Raw genomic sequence first — 17052 nt, 5'->3', positions numbered from 1 at the left:
GGGATCAGCAGGGAGGGAGGGGAGGAGGTGAGAAGAAGACCAGTCATTTCTCATAGCTGTCCTTAAATGGGCTGAGTAGAGCCTCAGAGGGGTTTCTAGAAACCTGTGCCTTGGGAACCCTTTCCATGAGGGGTCAGGACAGCCTTTTCTTCCAGTCTCCACCCAATCAGAGCTGTGGTCTGAGGGCCCATGGGAAGGGCAGCAAGCCTCCTCTCTGAATCCATCCTGAGCTTGGGGAATGGGATAATAGCTCCTTGCTCAGAGCTTCTGCTGGGCCCCCATTGGAAAGCAGCCCAACGATGTAAACTGTTTATAGTCTCCTGCACTGAGAAACTTCTGTCTGCGCATGCCTAGCGAGCTTAGACTGAAAGAGGAATGACAGAGGCCATGCCTGGGACTGGGACATAAACACCTCAGGTTCCCAGTGCTTTCCACTGCTCACGTGTAGCCTCCAGGGAGCAGCTCTTCCCTGGGGACCTCTGCACACCTTTAACCCTTCCAGCAGACCCGAGAGATGCAGAAGCTGCCATTCCCACCATGCTTTCGAGGAACACAAGACTCAGAGACACCCAGTAGCTTCTAGAAGGATGCATAGCTAATTTGTGGAGCAGCCAGAGCTGTCTCGCTTGTAGGTATCTTTCCTCCCTTGGCTGCTCAGCTCTGGACTGCTTCCGACAAGTCTGAGTGCAGCTGAGGTAGTTCCCTTTCTTTATACAACTCTTGACAACCCTCAAGAGGGGAAGGAAGGAAGCAATGAACAGGCAAGGCCATGACTGCCTGTCACTACGGATCTGTGTTTACACATGAGTCAAAAGGAACAGGTCGTGGCTATGAGATACGGGCCAACCATCTCACACTGAGTCAAAAAGTCCAGAAGTAAAGGGTTTCATGTTTGCCAAGTTCCAGGGATTTCTACATCTCTTGTCAGTTAGGGCTTGTCTTGGTTGCCTTTCTGTTGCTGTGAGAAGATACCATCACCAAGGCAACTCAGAAAAGAAAGTGTTTAATTAGGCATTACTGTTTCAGAGAGTTAGACTATGTGCTGGTTTGAATGACTGGCTATAGGGAGTGGCACTATTAAGATATATGGCCTTATTGGAGGAAGTATGACCTTGTTGGAAGTAGTATGTCATATGTCACCGCCTCCTATGCTCAGGCTCTGCCCAGTATGGAAGAGACCTTCCTTCTGGCTGCTTGCAGAAATGAGTCTCCTCCTGGCTGTATTCAGATCAAGTTGTAGAACTCTTGGCTTTCTAGCCCTGTGGGGTAGTGAGCTGGTCCCCAGTCGAGCAAGGCCTTGAACCCCGGTGACCCTAAGGGATGGCAGGTATTCGGCCACGCATCCTGGGCCCCTGGCTCCTGTCGCAGCTGCAGCCTCCCACAGCACCCCCCCCCCCCCCAAGAGAGGTGTGTGGCCATCAGACACGTAGGCAATGCTCCAAGCCCCTGGTATTCTGTCTGGACTCCATCCCCACAGTTACCTGACAACAGCCAGGTAGACCCAGCCCACTATAAAAGGGGCTGTTTGCCCCCTTCTCCCTCTCCCCTCCTCCCTCCTTCCTCCTCCCTCCTCCCTCTCTTACTCTCTTGTCTCTCTTACTCTTGTTTCCCACTTGCCCCCTCTCTTCCCATTCCCCTCCCCCTTCTCTCCACGGCCATGGCTGGCCTCTACTTCTCTCCTCTCTCCTCTCTCCTCTCTCTCCTCTCCTCTCTCTCTCTCTCTCTCTCTCTCCCTCTTCATTTCTACAATAAATGCCTTAAAACCATGGACTGCCTCTTCCCATTGGGAACTGTTATGCTGGAGCAATGGAGCAGGTCTTCCTCTAAGGAACCATGCATCTAACCTCCCACCAGGAAGCTTCTTAGCATTCCCAGATGGCTGCCACCAACCCCAGCCGCTTGAGCAAGCCAAAGACTCTCCTCTCCGTGGGAACCTGCTGGAGCCCCCTCCTCTCACCCTTTTCCCTAGGCCCTGGGCCAGAGTCCACCCTAGGGCCCACGCCCATTCTCAGCTCTCATGCTGCATTCAGTGGTGTCTGGGATGTCCAAGAGTGAGAACCCGACGTCCCTGGCCTCTGTGCAGGCCCAGGGACCACGAGCCATTCCGGCAGTTCCAAGGAACCTCAGACTGTGCCTTCCCCAGCCCCAGAGCAGAGTCCTGCAGCTTCTCACAGGCAAAGGCCCATAGGGTGGTGCCATGGGGGTGCACACAGTCAAAACTTTTAATCTCCAGCCTTGCCTAGCAGCTCTAGCCCCTAGTGGATGCGGGACCCCATTTTTACCCCACACAGCCCCAAGTCTACTTGTGTGATGCAATTCTTCCCATGATGATAATGTACTGAACCTCTAAACCTCTAAGCCAGCCTTGGTTATAATGTCTTTTCACAGCAATAAAACCCTAAGTTGGTACCAGGGACTGGGGTATTGCTGTGATAAGCCTAATCACGCTTTTGTTTGGAAGAATGTAGAGTTTGGGACTTTGGGTTTGGAGTGCAATGGAATGCTTTAAGAGGGACTTCACGGGCCATCCTTGGAGGAATATGGAAGACTTTGTTGCTGGGAGTTCTGCATCTCGTTCTAAAGGCAGACAGGAGAAGACTGGCTTCCAGGCAGCTAGGACAAGGGTCTTAAAGCTCACACCCACAATGACACACTTCCTCCAACAAGGCCACACCTACTCCAACAAGGCCATTTTCCTAACTTGCTACTCCTTGGGCCAAGCATAGTCAAACCACCACAGAACTATAATCCAGAAATGGAGGGCACACTTTTGAGAGATTGAGAGATTTTTTTTTTTGCTTAGTTGAAAGTCAGTGAGTTCATATCTAGTCGAGACCTTTGAGGTGGAAGATAAGTCTCTGATTCAGATTTTGATCTGTTTTTTTTTTTTTTGATTTGGACTTGAGGTGGGAAGACATCTTTGATCTGGGCCACACCTTCTGCTGGAAGCCACTGTAAGGCCATGAAAGAAGGAAAATTTGTGCTTTTTGCCTGCTTGGCCTTGCCTTGCTTACACAACTATTCTCTCATGGCCATTGGAACATACCTCTTCAGAATTTCAGCAGATATAGAAGATCAGCTGAAATACTCAGCCTTGTGGGACTGAGCAACTACTAGATTCTTGGACTCAGTGACAGCTAGCCATTGTTGGATTAGCTGACCTGCAGCCTGTGAGTGAGGGTGTGTGTGTGTATGTGTGTGTGTGTGTGTGTGTATGTGTGTGTATATGTGTGTGTATGTGTGTATGTGTATGTATGTGTGTGTGTCTGTGTATGTGTGTGTGTGTATGTGTGTGTGTATGTGTGTGTATGTGTGTGTATGTGTATGTATGTGTGTATGTGTATGTGTATATGTGTGTATGTGTGTGTGTGTATGTGTGTGTATGTGTGTGTATGTGTATGTGTGTATGTGTGTATGTGTGTATGTGTGTATGTGCGTGTATGTACGTGTGCATGTGTATGTGTGTATGTGTGTGTATGTGTGTGTATCTGTATGTACGTGTGTGTGTATGTGTGTGTATGTGTGTATATGTGTATGTGTGTGTATGTGTGTGTGTGTCTGTGTATGTGTGTGTGTATATGTGTGTGTGTGTATGTATGTGTGTATGTATGTGTATGTGTGTGTATGTTTGTGTGTATGTGTGTGTGTGTATGTATCTTAGAGTTTTATTCCCTGTGAAGAAACACCATGGCCAAGGCAGCTCTCATAAAGGACAATATTTAATTGAGGCTGGCTTACAGGTTCAGAGGTTCAGTCCATTATGATAATGGCAGGAAGCATGGCAGTGTTTAGATAGACATGGTGCTGGAGAAGTAGGTAAGAGTTCTACAGCTTGATCCAAAAGTAGCAAGAAGGAAACTCTCTTCCACAGACAGTCAGGAAGAGGCACTCAAAGCCCACTTTCACATGACACACTTCCTCCAACAAGGCCATAGCTCCACTTCCCATGGGCCAAGTATATTCAAATCACCACATTCTACTCCCTGGTACCCATAGGCTATGGGGGTCATGCCTAGCCATAGCATAATACAAACTACATTTTAGTCTGATTTCAAAAGTCCCCATAATCTAGTACAGTACCAACGTTTAAAAGTTCCAAGTCTCTTCTGAGATTCACGCCATCTCTTGACTGTAACCTCCTATAAAATCTAAATAAAAAAGTAGATCACATACTTCCAGTATATCATAACACAAGATATACATTACCATTTCAAAACATCATAGTGAGGAAATACTGGGCCAAAGCAAGATCACAAACCATCTGGGCAAACTCCAAACTCTGCATCTCCGTGTCTAATGTCCAACTCCTTTCAGCTTTGATGACTACAACAAACTTATTTCTCTTGGACTGGTTCCACTCCATGTTAGCAGCTTTCCTTGGCTAGTATCCCACAGCTCTGGCATCTCTAACATCTTGGGGTCTTCAAGGCAACTTCAGCTTCACAGCTTCTTGTTCCAATGTCTGGGATCTGCACATCATATTCTGGGCTCCTCCAAAGGGCTTGGGTAACTTCTCCAGCTTTGTTCTCTGTAACACTCTAGGCTCTGGCTGACTCCCCTCTATTGCTGCTTCTGTTTCTGGTTGTCATCCCGTGCTACACTGGGATTTTCCACTGCAACTGGGCTTCATCAAGTGGCTCCAATCATGATGCCAAGCCTCAACTTCATTCCTGGACTGTCAACTGCAACCAAGGCTGCCCCTTCACCAGTGGCCTTTTCCTGGCCTCTCACAGTGCCGAGTCTCAGTTGTTCTCCATGTCCCCTTTATGTCTTCAAAACCAGTACCACTCGGGTGACTAAACACATTACCAAGTCCATCTGCAGCATGAAGTACAACATTGGTTATCTCTGGAACAGAGCTTCTCTGTGCTCTCAGGAAACACTTCCCAGAAGATGTCACCTCCATGATGCTGGTCTCTTCTTAATCACCATTAATTCCTTAGCTCCAGCTAACTAGCATCAATTGTCCCAGTAGTTCCTTCTACTCTGGACTGTAAAGCCAGAGCCACATGGCTGAAGCTGCCAAATTCTGATTGCTGGGGCTTGAACACACCCCTCTTGTTTCTATTGCATCATTACCAGCTTTCTGTTTTCCAACTCGTTCACTGCCTCAGCTTGGCTTTCCTGGAACTTGCTCTGTAGACTGACCCTGACTGCATGCTTCTATCTCCTGAGTTCTGGGATTAAAAGCATGTACCGTCATGCCTGGAACTAAGGTTTTCTCTACTTGAAATTTGTTCTCTTCCAGGTTGGCCCTGAACTCAGAGATCTGCTTGCTTTTGTCTCCTGTGATTAAAGATGTACACCACCATGCCTGAGCCTAAGCTTTTCACTGCCACTATGCCTCAAGCTCTGAATCAAAAGCCTGTGTCTTCCAACCTCAAGATCTGGATCACAGGTATGCTTTCCACTTCTGGATTGTAGTTTGATCCAGATTGAAGCACAGTTGTTGAGTTGTGTTTGGCCATGTAGAGGGGATGATGTGACATGGTTTCCTGCCCCTGGAACAGAGCCACAAGTGTTGATGATTGCTGGGCATGGGACTTGTTTGCATGCATATATATATATATATATTCTCCCTGCCTAGGTTGTTGGGGAAAGTCCTTTCTGCCAAGGTTAATGACTCTATGACAATTAGAGACAGCATGAATCTGGGAGGGAAAGGTGTGTCTGTGTTCTTAGCAAAAATGGTAAATTTTGAAACCTTCTGGATAACCCTTAAGGCTGTAGGAAAGAACTATGAAAACAAGAGTTCAAAAATATATAATTTCTCAACTATGCAAAATAAAAGGATGCAATATGAATTATAGAAGGGACTTCATAGACCTAAAAGAATAGAGAAGCTAGCTTGTCTGAAAGATACAAAGGCAGGCAGATTCCCAAGTTCAGTGGCAGCCTGGGACAGAGTGAGGCTGGGACAGAGTGTGGTAGGAATGGTAATTTCAATACAGGATCATACCCAGGTAAGTTTATTGTTTATGCTTACAAAGGGAAGCAGATTTCTGAATTCATTTGAAATGTTTTTTAAAAAATGTGCTTGCTGTCTTTTTCTAAGGCTCAGGGGGCTAGAGTCAAGAAATGCTCATTCATAGGATAATCAAAAGGAAATCTGGAGTAAATTGCTAAATTAAGATATAATAAAAGACCAGGCTTTTAGTCTGCAAGAGATGAGCTACCCAGAGAGTTTTTAGAATTATTTTGAGCAAGAGAGATCTGTCTTGAGCAGAGGGCTATCTTGGAAAGCATCTTGAGCAGAACACAGGTCATCAACTTGTATCCCATGATTTACTACCACTCTCAAACACCCCTTCTCTCTGGAACACCTCTCCAGTCTGAGGAGAGTGCCTGGCAAAAAACAATAACCAGTTCATAATAACACCCAATGTGGTATAACTATCCCTGTTCAACTGCAAACATACAAGCCATAAGCTTAGCTGGGTGGGATCTTACCCCAAGATCACCACTCCCTTAATTCCATTTAATATCCTTGAACACAGGATTTAGCTCCATTCCACTTCCTGGAGCTTCTTTATTATTCAAATCATAAAGTTTGTATTTTTTCCTTTCTAAGCTTGCTATGCTTGATCAAAATGCTCTTCATGAGAGTACACCAGAGGACAGAGTCTGTGCTAGACTTTTCTGAGACTTCCTTTGTCAATGAAATTAATCTGAATTTCTTCACCTTAGCCTCAGGCAGACTCTAAACACAAGGGCAAAAAGCAGATATACTCTTCATCAAAATATCACAAGAATGATCTCTGGGCAACATACTGAAATTCTCTGCAATCTCTTGAGCCAGCACGCCTCTACAGCTTCAACTACCCTCAGCACCACCATCCTCCGTATCCCTACTAGAATGTCCCATTAAGCCCTACTTAAAGCATTACGCTGCCTTCCAAAGTCCTCAAATCCACATTACTCCAAACAAAAACATGGTGAAGTCTAACACTACAATACCTCAGTCCCTGGTACAAACTTCTGCCTTAGTTAGGGTTTTATTTCTGTGAAGAGACACCATGACAACTTTCATAAAGGACAACATTTAATTGGGGCTGGCTTACAGTTTCAGAGGTTTGGAACAGAGGCTAGAAGTCCAAGACACTAGAAGTGTATTGTGTGTTGGTGGAAAGCCTGCTTCCTGGTTCATGAGTGGCCTTTTTGCTCTGTCTCATTCAGTAGAGGAGCCTGGGATGTCCTCTGGCCCCTTTTACAGGGGTGCTAATCCTATCCACGAGGTCTCATTGCCACAATTTAGTTGCCCTTCAAAGGCCCTATCCCCTAATGCAATTATATGCAGTAGGTATGAGATTTCAGCATATGAATTTGAAGGATAATGGTCATAAGAATGTAGTTTATAACACTTGGCAATTTTGCACATATCAAATAAAGGTAGTTTTCTTCACTCCCACGAAACTAAATCAAACCAGAGATGATGCTTAGCATTAATCCAAGAAATAAAAGGGAAGAAAGGAATTTTTTTTTTTTTTTTTACTAACCCGGTCTTTTCATTTTTAAAGCTTTACTTACAATCATGAGAAGGCAGAGTGAACTCTAGTGGCCCACCATGTATAAAGGGAGATAGCCACCCTCATGTTGTTGTCTGAGAATGGCCCTCCTAGGCTGCCTAAGTCCCCATAGAGGAGTGATCACTCCTCCAGTATATCTGTCCTTCTCTGGACATGCCCTCCATCCTGACGTCGGTCCTGATGCACACTGGGTGTGCTGAGTCTCTCCTGCTCTGCCTGGCTGCCTCAGTTCACCTCTGCCATCCCCACCAAGCCCTGGTTCCTCTTGCTGTCAGTCTAGGTGGCCCTTGCCTTTTGGTGACATCCTCTCTGGGCATGTCTTCTGTCCTGTTGGCACACTGGATCAGGACCTCCAGAGCCTAACAGAGGTCTTGATATCACAGACTCAAAGCAGAAGGGCGAGTCCTAGCCACTCTTCCTAAGAGGCCTGCATGATTTGATGTGTCATATGCTGAGACCGGCTTTTCAACAAGACAGTCTTAGGAAGGGAAGGTCCCTGAAGGCAGAGGCCTGAGGAGTGACACTGGTCAAGTATTCCCCCTTTGCTTTCTCACCGTGTGAGGAGACAGAGAAGGCCATACCCATGGGGAAGAGGCTCCTGGCAGACATGGGATCTACTACACCTTATTCTTGGATTTCCAAGCCTCCTAAACCCTGATAAAGAAATGTCTGCTGTTTATAATTTACCCAGTCTAGAAGAGTCCCCTTTAGTCCACAAAATATACATCGCAAATGCCTAAATCCTGAAACCCAGCAGGCCAAGCCCTGTCGATACTGATTTTTCCTATGCAAACATATCCATGCTCATTTAATTTACAGGATAGATACAACAAGAAATTAACAATGGCTAATAATAAAATAGAAGTTATAACTCTATAAAATTACCAACATTTACTTTTGTTCTTTGATGTCATTTTTAAGTAATACAAAGATTGCTGGATGTGATGGTGGGAATGTGAAATGTCCCTCACAGCCTCCTGAATGTGAACATTTTATTTAGAACTTGAGATACTGTGTGGGGAAGCTGTGGGACCTTTGGAGTGGACTGTGTGGCTTTTGAATGTGGGCCACTGCGGTCAGGCCTTTGAGAGTTACAACCTTCCCCAGTTCCCGTCCCACCGCTGTGCTTCCTCACCCACCACAAAATATGAGCATCTGCTGAGAACTCCAGCCCCAATGCTTCATCACCCCGGCACCCTAAATAATCCTCTCCTCTTTCAAGCGACTCTCTCAAGTTGTTTCTGTTGGGCATTTTGTCAGAGTGTCAAGAGGAGTCACACTCTACCACAGGAACCTGATAGCCAGGTTACTCAGTGACTGATGGCCATATTGAATATTCAACAAGGGATGCTGGACAAATAGATGAGTCACAGGCAGATGGCATGGGCAGACCAACATGTCGTCACACTATTCAAATGAGGTACAGTTGTAATTTTTTAAATTACATGTATTTATTTTGTTTATGTGTGTTTCGGGGGTACACATGTACCATAGCATGTACATGGAAGTCAGAGAACAGCTTTTGGAGGTTGGTTCTCTCCTTTCACCATGTAGATCCAGAGGATCAAACTCAGGTCATCAAGCTTGGCAGCAAGCTCCTTTATCCACTGAGCCATCTTTCCTGCCCCGTGATGCACAATTTAAAATGGAAGGATCATTTGTTTCTGGAAATTTTCATTTCATATTTTCAGGCTATACTTGATGCACATAACTGCAGGTGACTGAAGCTCAGATAAGGGACACTACTGTCGTTTGTTATAGATGCAGACACACATGAAGATAAGCCTCCCTCTCTTACAAAGTTCAGATTTATTCATCTCCTTTTCCTACTAAAGGGTCGCTGGGAACAGCAGATTTGTCAAGCAACGAAATAGCCCCTTAGACTATTACCACAGCAATGGGTAATACCAGCCATTTGCACACTTGAAGGAGAGCATTCTAAAGTTCTGGGGAAAAGTCAAAGATTACCTGTTCCTCGGTAGCTTCCTGTGGTTAGTTGGTTCTGAAGTTTGGGGCAATGTCTCTAGAGTAAGCCGTATACATCAGCTTCCTGTTAAAACCACCACTTCACTAGTGCATCTTCAGGACGCACTTGGAGGGCTACAGCATTGCTCAGAGGTGCAGTGCTCTCCCGGCTCCAGGAAGATTCCTACTCTATTCTACCAACGAGAACAGAAAGAGAGGTTTTGGAAGAGGCTAAGTACCAACCCTAAACATGCTGCCTGCTTTATGCATGGCTTGTTAGAGCCCCACGTGTGAGGTGGGGTCTAGCAAAGGATACTCAAAAGTGAAGTCAGAAAATATATCCCAAAGAGCAACTCTGCAAAAGGAAAATGAGCATTGAGGTCCCAGGTTCACAGTTGGGAAGATCAGACAAGGGAAGAACGCCGAAAAGGACGCAGAGGAATGTAGTGAGAATTCTGGGATTTTGGTTAAGAATGTGCTTTCATTTAATCCCAGGTGTAAGGGGGTGGGGGTGGGGGAGGGGTCCCAGGACTTCCAGTGCTTCAGACTGTCCATAGCAGCTGACTAGGGTTTGCCTCGCGCTCTAGCAGAGGCGTGGTTTTGCCAGCTGCAGATAATTTCTGTGATTGTGTTACGTACGGAATTCTGGCAACTTTTCAGAGGGTACATAAATGCTAGGGCTCCGGGGGGGGGGGATGGTTGTGGTTTGTTTGTAGTCATGCTCAAAGAAGAAATAAAAGGAAAGAAATTAGGTTCAGGGGTTTCCTAATTCCTCTCTCTTCTATCCTATCTAGTGATTGGGGATGAATCTAGGGAGGTAAAGGGTGGAAAAAGAAGAACCCAGACCAAATGTGATAGAGCCCACAGAGGAGAAGACATGAATGACATCAAGGTAGCAAGAGCTTTTGTGAGATGCTTGACACTAAGAGATCAGGGGGAATGATGATTCCCTGTTCAGTGTATGACCCATTGTGTCAATATTGGCATCCTGTCCTATATTTTCCCAGTCTTCTTCCTTCTTCTTCTTCTTCTTCTTCTTCTTCTTCTTCTTCTTCTTCTTCTTCTTCTTCTTTTTTGGTTTTTCAAGACAGGGTTTCTCTGCGTAGCCCTGGCTGTCCTGGAACCCACTCTGTAGACCAGGCTGGCCTCAAACTTAGAAATCTGCCTGCCTCTGCCTCCCAAGTGCTGGGATTAAAGGCGTGCGCCACCATTGCCCGTCTTCCCAGTCTTCTTTAGTTGGATTCACACAACTCCTTGGTTTCTGGATGTACCCACAGACAGCTATATTTGAGTTCACATAAAAAATTGAGATAAAGCCTGGCATGGTGACATTTATGCCTGCAATCCTAGCACATGGGAGGAGGAGGCAGGAGGATCAGGGATTCAAGTCTAGCGCCTTTGTTCCATGGTATGCTCAAAGCCTGCCTGGGCTACATGACACATTGCCTCCAGAACAAACAATAACAATAACAACAATAGCAAAAAAAATCCCACAATTAAAAATAACGAATATTACTATGGTTTCTTGTAGAAACTTGAAATTCTTGTACACTATCCATGGGGATGTAAAATGGTATAGTGCTATTCATTACAGTATACTCACCTCTAAAGTTACAGTGTGACCCAGCAATTGTGTGTATGTGTATATGTATATTCATAGCAACACCATCACAATTACTAAGCAGATAAATGGGTAACAAAATGTAGTGCATACACAGAGTAGAATATTGCTGAGATCTAAACAGAATGGGGATCTGACATGTGCTACAACATGCGTGAACCTGAGGACCTGACACATGCTGCAACATGCATGAACCTGAGAACATCTTCTCATTAATATAAGACAGTCACAGAAGGACAAACGTTGCATACACTATGTACATGAGGTGCCCAAGGGTAGTCTTTTCAGATGAAAGCGTTTCTGATCTATTGCAGTAGTGATGGTCCCAGAACTATAAAATGACCCATGATCCTTTGCAGAGTAGAGCTCCGCAAAGATGTGATGTGTAAGGCAAGGGAGCTAAGTGGCCAGGCAGTTTATATTCCTAAACATGGCTGGATAGATAATTTCCTAGTGTGTACTTTAACATAGTTAAAGAAGAAATGGCGAAGCAGCCTGTGAAGTAGGCTCTGTGACTCTCATTAAGATACAAGGTGTTCAGTGGCTTGCTGGCATTATACATTGAACCCACCCATACCCTCTGTGTGCCACAGTCGCCTCTGCACCTGGCTGTACAGTTCCCACTCAGGAGGAGCTCAGGACACTTGTCACAAGCCAGCGCCACAGAGAATGACCTTGGTAAGCTCTGGCCTCTCTGTTCTGTGCCCTTCCTCCAACACTTGATTTTTCTGGCACTCATGTTTCCTCCCTGCCCTTCCCTCTTCAAAATCTGCTGGGTTGGGGAGGTGGGGCACCCGATCCCTCATTTATACCTAAAGCACATGGTGTGTATTTGAATCAATGTGCTGCCTCTCCAAGGGGTGCTTGTGTTTTAAGCCTCATCGCCTTCTATGAAATGAAAGGCTTTGTTTCATATTGAAGGACTTTCTGGCATCAGGGAGCAAGAGGGGAGGGATCTGAGGGGCGCGGTAGCAGGTAGGGCAACCATAATCCAAGAAATGTATTGAATGGAAGCAGCAGCTTTAAGCCATGTTAGAGGGAGGTGTGTTTAATGGACAGGCAGGTCTGCAGGGCTCCGCAAAGATGTGAAGTGGAAGGCAGGGGAGCTAAGTGGCCAGGCAGTTTATAAACCTTCCCCTTTGAGCAAGCCTTGGCTCCTGATTTCCACCCTCCAGGCTCTGGTTGGTCATCAGAACTATTCACACACAGGAAAGGGAATGAAGGGGCTGATTTCCTTAGGGTATCATTTTCCTGACAGCTCTCCATCCCTATTCTCTGCTTGTTGCACTGTAAAATTCCAAGCAGCTGGGCTTGGCAGCTGTACATCTCTGTCCGTGGAGCCTGAGCAATGTTCTTTTTTTTTTTTTTTTTTTTTTTTTTTTTTTTTTTTTTAATTTCAATGCACGGCTGGCATAGAATGCCATACAATGTGGAAGGCGATCATTTGTATGTGCACGCACGTCTTTCAGGTGCTTCTGACTCAAGACAGCAGCCCTAAGGAGCAGAAAAGACCCTATGCAAACAGTGTCGAGGGGAAGAGCTTGTGCCTGACATAGGCCTCGTGGTTTAAGACCTTACGCCACCTCCTGTCTGCATATGACTTTAGGAAGTTTAACATTTTTACACCTCTATTTCCTATTCTGGATAATGAGTAGGACATGAGAGAGTGTGTGTCTTGGGTCAGCTAAGCTATAAATGCACCAGTCTGGCTGTCACCTTTGCGGGGTATAATAGGCTTCTAGCCCCTCACAGCTTACGGACTAGAGGCAAGGTAGCCCGAAGCCCCACCAAATCTCTCACATCTTCCTTGCCAGCACAGATTGTACAGGAACACCCAGAAGCCCTTGAGGCTGTCTTGAGAGTAAATGAATTGCCCTATGCGCTTTGTCTGGTGTTTCACTCAATAAAGACTAGCTACTATCACCCTAATAAATATTAAGTAAATGCACAATTCAACTAGCATACCAGAATCAGATCTGAGCTGATACCGTAAGAGAAGCAACTCAACTCAAAACAGTAGATGATACTAAAATATTCATGCATAGCAATGAGGTGAATTTTTATGCTAATCATTGACTAAGGATTTCTTGAATGTCAGAGACTTTAATACCAATCAGAGACTCATCTGTGGAGGAGGCTACAACTGAGGGTAGCCAATGGAGGAAGTGTTAGGTAGCTCTGGGAGGCCCATTAAGGCAAGTTACTTCATTCTAGTCAAAAGAATTGAATCTGAGTTCTACCTCTGGCTTTGGATGGAAAACTGACAGTCGGAACTGCACAATACATGCCTATTGTCTTCTCATTTAAGAGGGAATCCAGCTGGACCTGTCACTCACCTAGCCAGCAGAGACTACCCCTCAGGAAAACAGATTCACCTGAAGGTGCTACAGAGCTGGGGGAAATAATTACTCTCTTAATGAGATAACATGTGTATACCTCCCAGGGAAGTCCCTCCCTCAATCCAGCTGCTTGCAGATCTTTCCTATTAAGGCAGCCCCTTTTTCCCAGTTTTAACTCCAAAAATGTAACTTCTCCTTCCCCTCTTGCCTCGTCTTTGGCTACTGGCCAAACACTTGCTTCCATCCTCTGTACACTCTCTTTCTTTAACCCCCTCCAAGCCCCAGTTGCTTGGCACCCTTCCTTGCTGAACCTGCCCGCTCTCTTGAAGCCCACCCCCGAAGGCATGCCATTCTCTGCTCTCCATCTCCCTCTTCCAGGAAGCAGTTAAGGTTTGTAGCTTGCCGGCCTTACTCTCAAACGACAATAAAATAGTCCACAAGCTTCCCTCTGAGTCTATCTGAGTTTATTTTGTTAATGAGACCAGGAACCCACAAAAGGAAACCCCATTTTCCCTCTAACAGGAGCTGAGCCCCCCTCAGGGCCTTTGGCCTCTCCTGGGCTCTGCCCTGCCTTGCCTGGTGGTCCCTCTGGGGACAAGCTGATGGCAGAGATCATAACAGGCAAACCTGAGCTTGGCAGAGCCATCCTCATCTGTAAGCTTGGTGCCTGAAGACTGATACCTTCCTAGAAGAAAAATTATGTATTCCATCAGTTTAAGACATTTTCTCCTCTCAGCTCTGCCTACTTTTGGCAGTCTGCATGGAGAAGAGAGAGTAAACACAGCTAGCAATGCAACTGATAAAAGAGACATTCTTAGAATTGCAGCTTACAAACAGAAGTCCAGGAAGATGACCCTTGGGCAGAGAGAGACAGAGACAGAGAGAGAGAAATTGCACTTTAACATTATGCATACCCTCCCCGAAGTCCCCCAAGGCTCCTAAAACTCCTCCCCAACACTGGACTGAGAGGAAAGGACCTAGGACCTTTGTGAGGGTTAACCCAGGGGAGCTGGGGAGATAACTCAGTGGCTGCCTTGTGGGCATGAGGATCTGACTTTGATCTCCAGGACTCTCACCCCCAACCCCCCCCCCCCAAATGAGCCAGGCATGGTGGTTCATGGTTGCAATGGTTTCTAGTACTAGGGAAATGGAGACAGCAGTTCTCCAAGGCATTCTGGCCTGTCAGCCTGGCTCACTTGGCAATTCTCAGATTAGTGAGACTCAGTCTCAGAAAGAGTGGTAGACAGCACCCAAGGAATGACACTTGACGTTGTCCTCTGACCTGCATGTGTACCATACACACAGATGAATGTACAATGCACACCTGCACACATGTCTGTGCATGCTTGTACATACACACACACACACACACACACACACACACACACACACAGAGTAACTCGAGCTCTATTTGTTCAGTGCAGTAGTTTGGCCCTCTCTGTAGAACTCTTACTTGCTGTCTTAGGGTTTTACTGCTGTGAAGAGACACTGTGACCAAGGCAAGTCAAGGACAACATATATTTGGGACTGGCTTACAGGTTCAGAGGGCCAGTCCATCATCATCAAGGTGGGAGCATGGCAGCATCCAGGCAGGCATGGTGCAAGAGGGACTGAGAGTTCGCCATCTTTATCTGAAGGCTGCTAGCGGAAGACTAGCTATAAGTAAGGCCTTAAAGCCCACGCCTACAGTGAGGCCACACCTCCAAATAGCGCCACTCCCTGGGCCAAGCATACACAAACCATCACACTTGTTCAGTGAGAACAGGCCCTAAGTTCCATCCCAGGTTTTCTGACCTCGATGGGAACAGCCTTCACAGGTCGTCTGTGAAGGTGTGAAGATGTGCCAGCTGACACCCTATGCTCACCTGGTTCCTCCTGAGAGGTCAGGTGACTGGCTCTTCACCAGGAGGCTAACAGATGACACCCAGAACCCACTCCTTACTCCCTCCACAGTAATCGAATAGTTAGTCAGGTAAACTGCTCCCCAGAGGAAAGACTGCCTTCCTCAGCCTTCCCTGTGTCTACGCACTGTCGTTCCTGTGTCCTGATCAAGGATCTCTGAGACGTGTTATGTGGGACCCTGGAGTCGCACTGACCTCTTTTCCTTCCTCCATCCCAGGCTATAGAATGTAAATGGAATGCTGGTGGGAACTGTTGGAGACCACATGGCTGGCTGACAGCAGCATCCCAGGAGGGATGGGATAAGAAGGAAGGCAACTGGGTCACCGGAAGTACCGAAACCTACATCTGTCTGCCCAAGCTCTGATTTCCTTGTCTGATGGGGGTTTCCCCATCAAGATGGATCCCTCATGCTCGCTCTCTTGCTTGCTTCACCCCATTCAAGGGTATACTCTCTCCTCCCTCAGCCCTTCAATCACCACAAGCCAATGCCAACATGGACTAAAGTAACATCGTTATTAAGAATTGGGGTATTTGGTGCTAGAGAGTCACCGTCCACAACGGGATGCAGGAAAGAGCTGGAAATTCAAAAGGCGGTATCCCGAAGGCCCAATCCTGTGTTTGCAGAGACAGGACAGGTTCGGATGGAGGCTCCATGTCTTGCCTTCTTCCTCCCTCACTTCTTAACATCAGCTTCGCTCTATACATGAGATCTTTATGTGTGAACACCACGGGCTCCTTTTCATTTCTAGTCCTAGGTGGCTTGTCACTCCCTCTTGTAGGCTGTCCCAAACTCACAGAGCTCCACCTGCCTCTGCCTCCATATAGTGATGGAGCTGAAGGATGTGACCCTCACAGTGCTAACCCTCCAGCCTTGGTCAGTGTTTAAATTCTAGCCTGCCTGCTTTCGGAAGAGCCTCGCACAGAATCAATGAATGCCCAAGGTCTTACTAGGAGGGGAAGGAAAAATCCAGTGTGGGTTGTTGTCAGAGGCCCCAGGCAGTGCTACTGGCCGCTTACAAGATCTTGAAAGCCCATTCTACACACGTTTTGCTTGTTTTTGAGTGGGTTTTTTGGTTATTCCTTTGTTATTTAGGCAGGTTCTTATTATATAGCTTTGGCTGACATAGAACTTGCTATATAGACCATGCTGGCCTGAGTCTCACAGAGATCCTCCTGTCTCTGCCTCTCTACTGCTGGACTTAAAGGCACTTGGCACCACACCTGGAAGGGGTTTTGTTTTGCCAAGGTCAGTCTCAAACTCACTTCGTAGCCAAGAACAACCTTGAACTCCTGGTTCTCCTGCTGTGACCTCCCAAGTGCAGGGATTGCAGGTGAATGCCACGGCACTGTTTGGACTGCACACATCTTTAACCATCACACTGGTTATCTGAAATGAGCCATGGTAGAAATGCCTACTCTGTGAAAACTGGCATACACTGAAAATTAGACATTTTCCCTCTGAGGAGCCAGTGTGCGAGGATAGCCCTGTCCATCAGTGTGCGAGGATAGCCCTGTCCATCAGTGTGCGAGGATAGCCCTGTCCATCAGTGTGCGAGGATAGCCCTGTCCATCAGTGTGCGAGGATAGCCCTGTCCATCAGTGTGCGAGGATAGCCCTGTCCATCAGTGTGCGAGGATAGCCCTGTCCATCAGTGTGCGAGGATAGCCCTGTCCATGGGTGTCTCACCCCGTGGCCAGAG

At 46.6% G+C, this 17052-nt stretch overlaps 1 long non-coding RNA gene across 2 annotated transcripts; it reads left to right on the top strand.

The window, feature by feature from the left end:
- The first annotated feature begins 5332 nt into the window (after window positions 1-5332).
- On the top strand, window positions 5333-16076 carry LOC116075279. 2 transcript variants are annotated; one of them, XR_004112501.1, is made up of 2 exons: window positions 5333-5398; window positions 15571-16076. It is a non-coding gene; the product is annotated as an uncharacterized LOC116075279 (long non-coding RNA). The 2 variants fall into 2 exon arrangements; XR_004112502.1 differs by lacking the exon at window positions 5333-5398 and adding an exon at window positions 8344-8946.
- The last annotated feature ends 976 nt before the right edge of the window (window positions 16077-17052 follow it).

This window comes from Mastomys coucha, unplaced genomic scaffold (assembly GCF_008632895.1).
Source record: "Mastomys coucha isolate ucsf_1 unplaced genomic scaffold, UCSF_Mcou_1 pScaffold3, whole genome shotgun sequence".
NCBI classification, from domain to species: Eukaryota; Metazoa; Chordata; class Mammalia; order Rodentia; family Muridae; genus Mastomys; species Mastomys coucha.
Note: the sequence above shows the minus strand (reverse complement) of the source record. Positions and strands in the feature narration are given on the sequence as shown.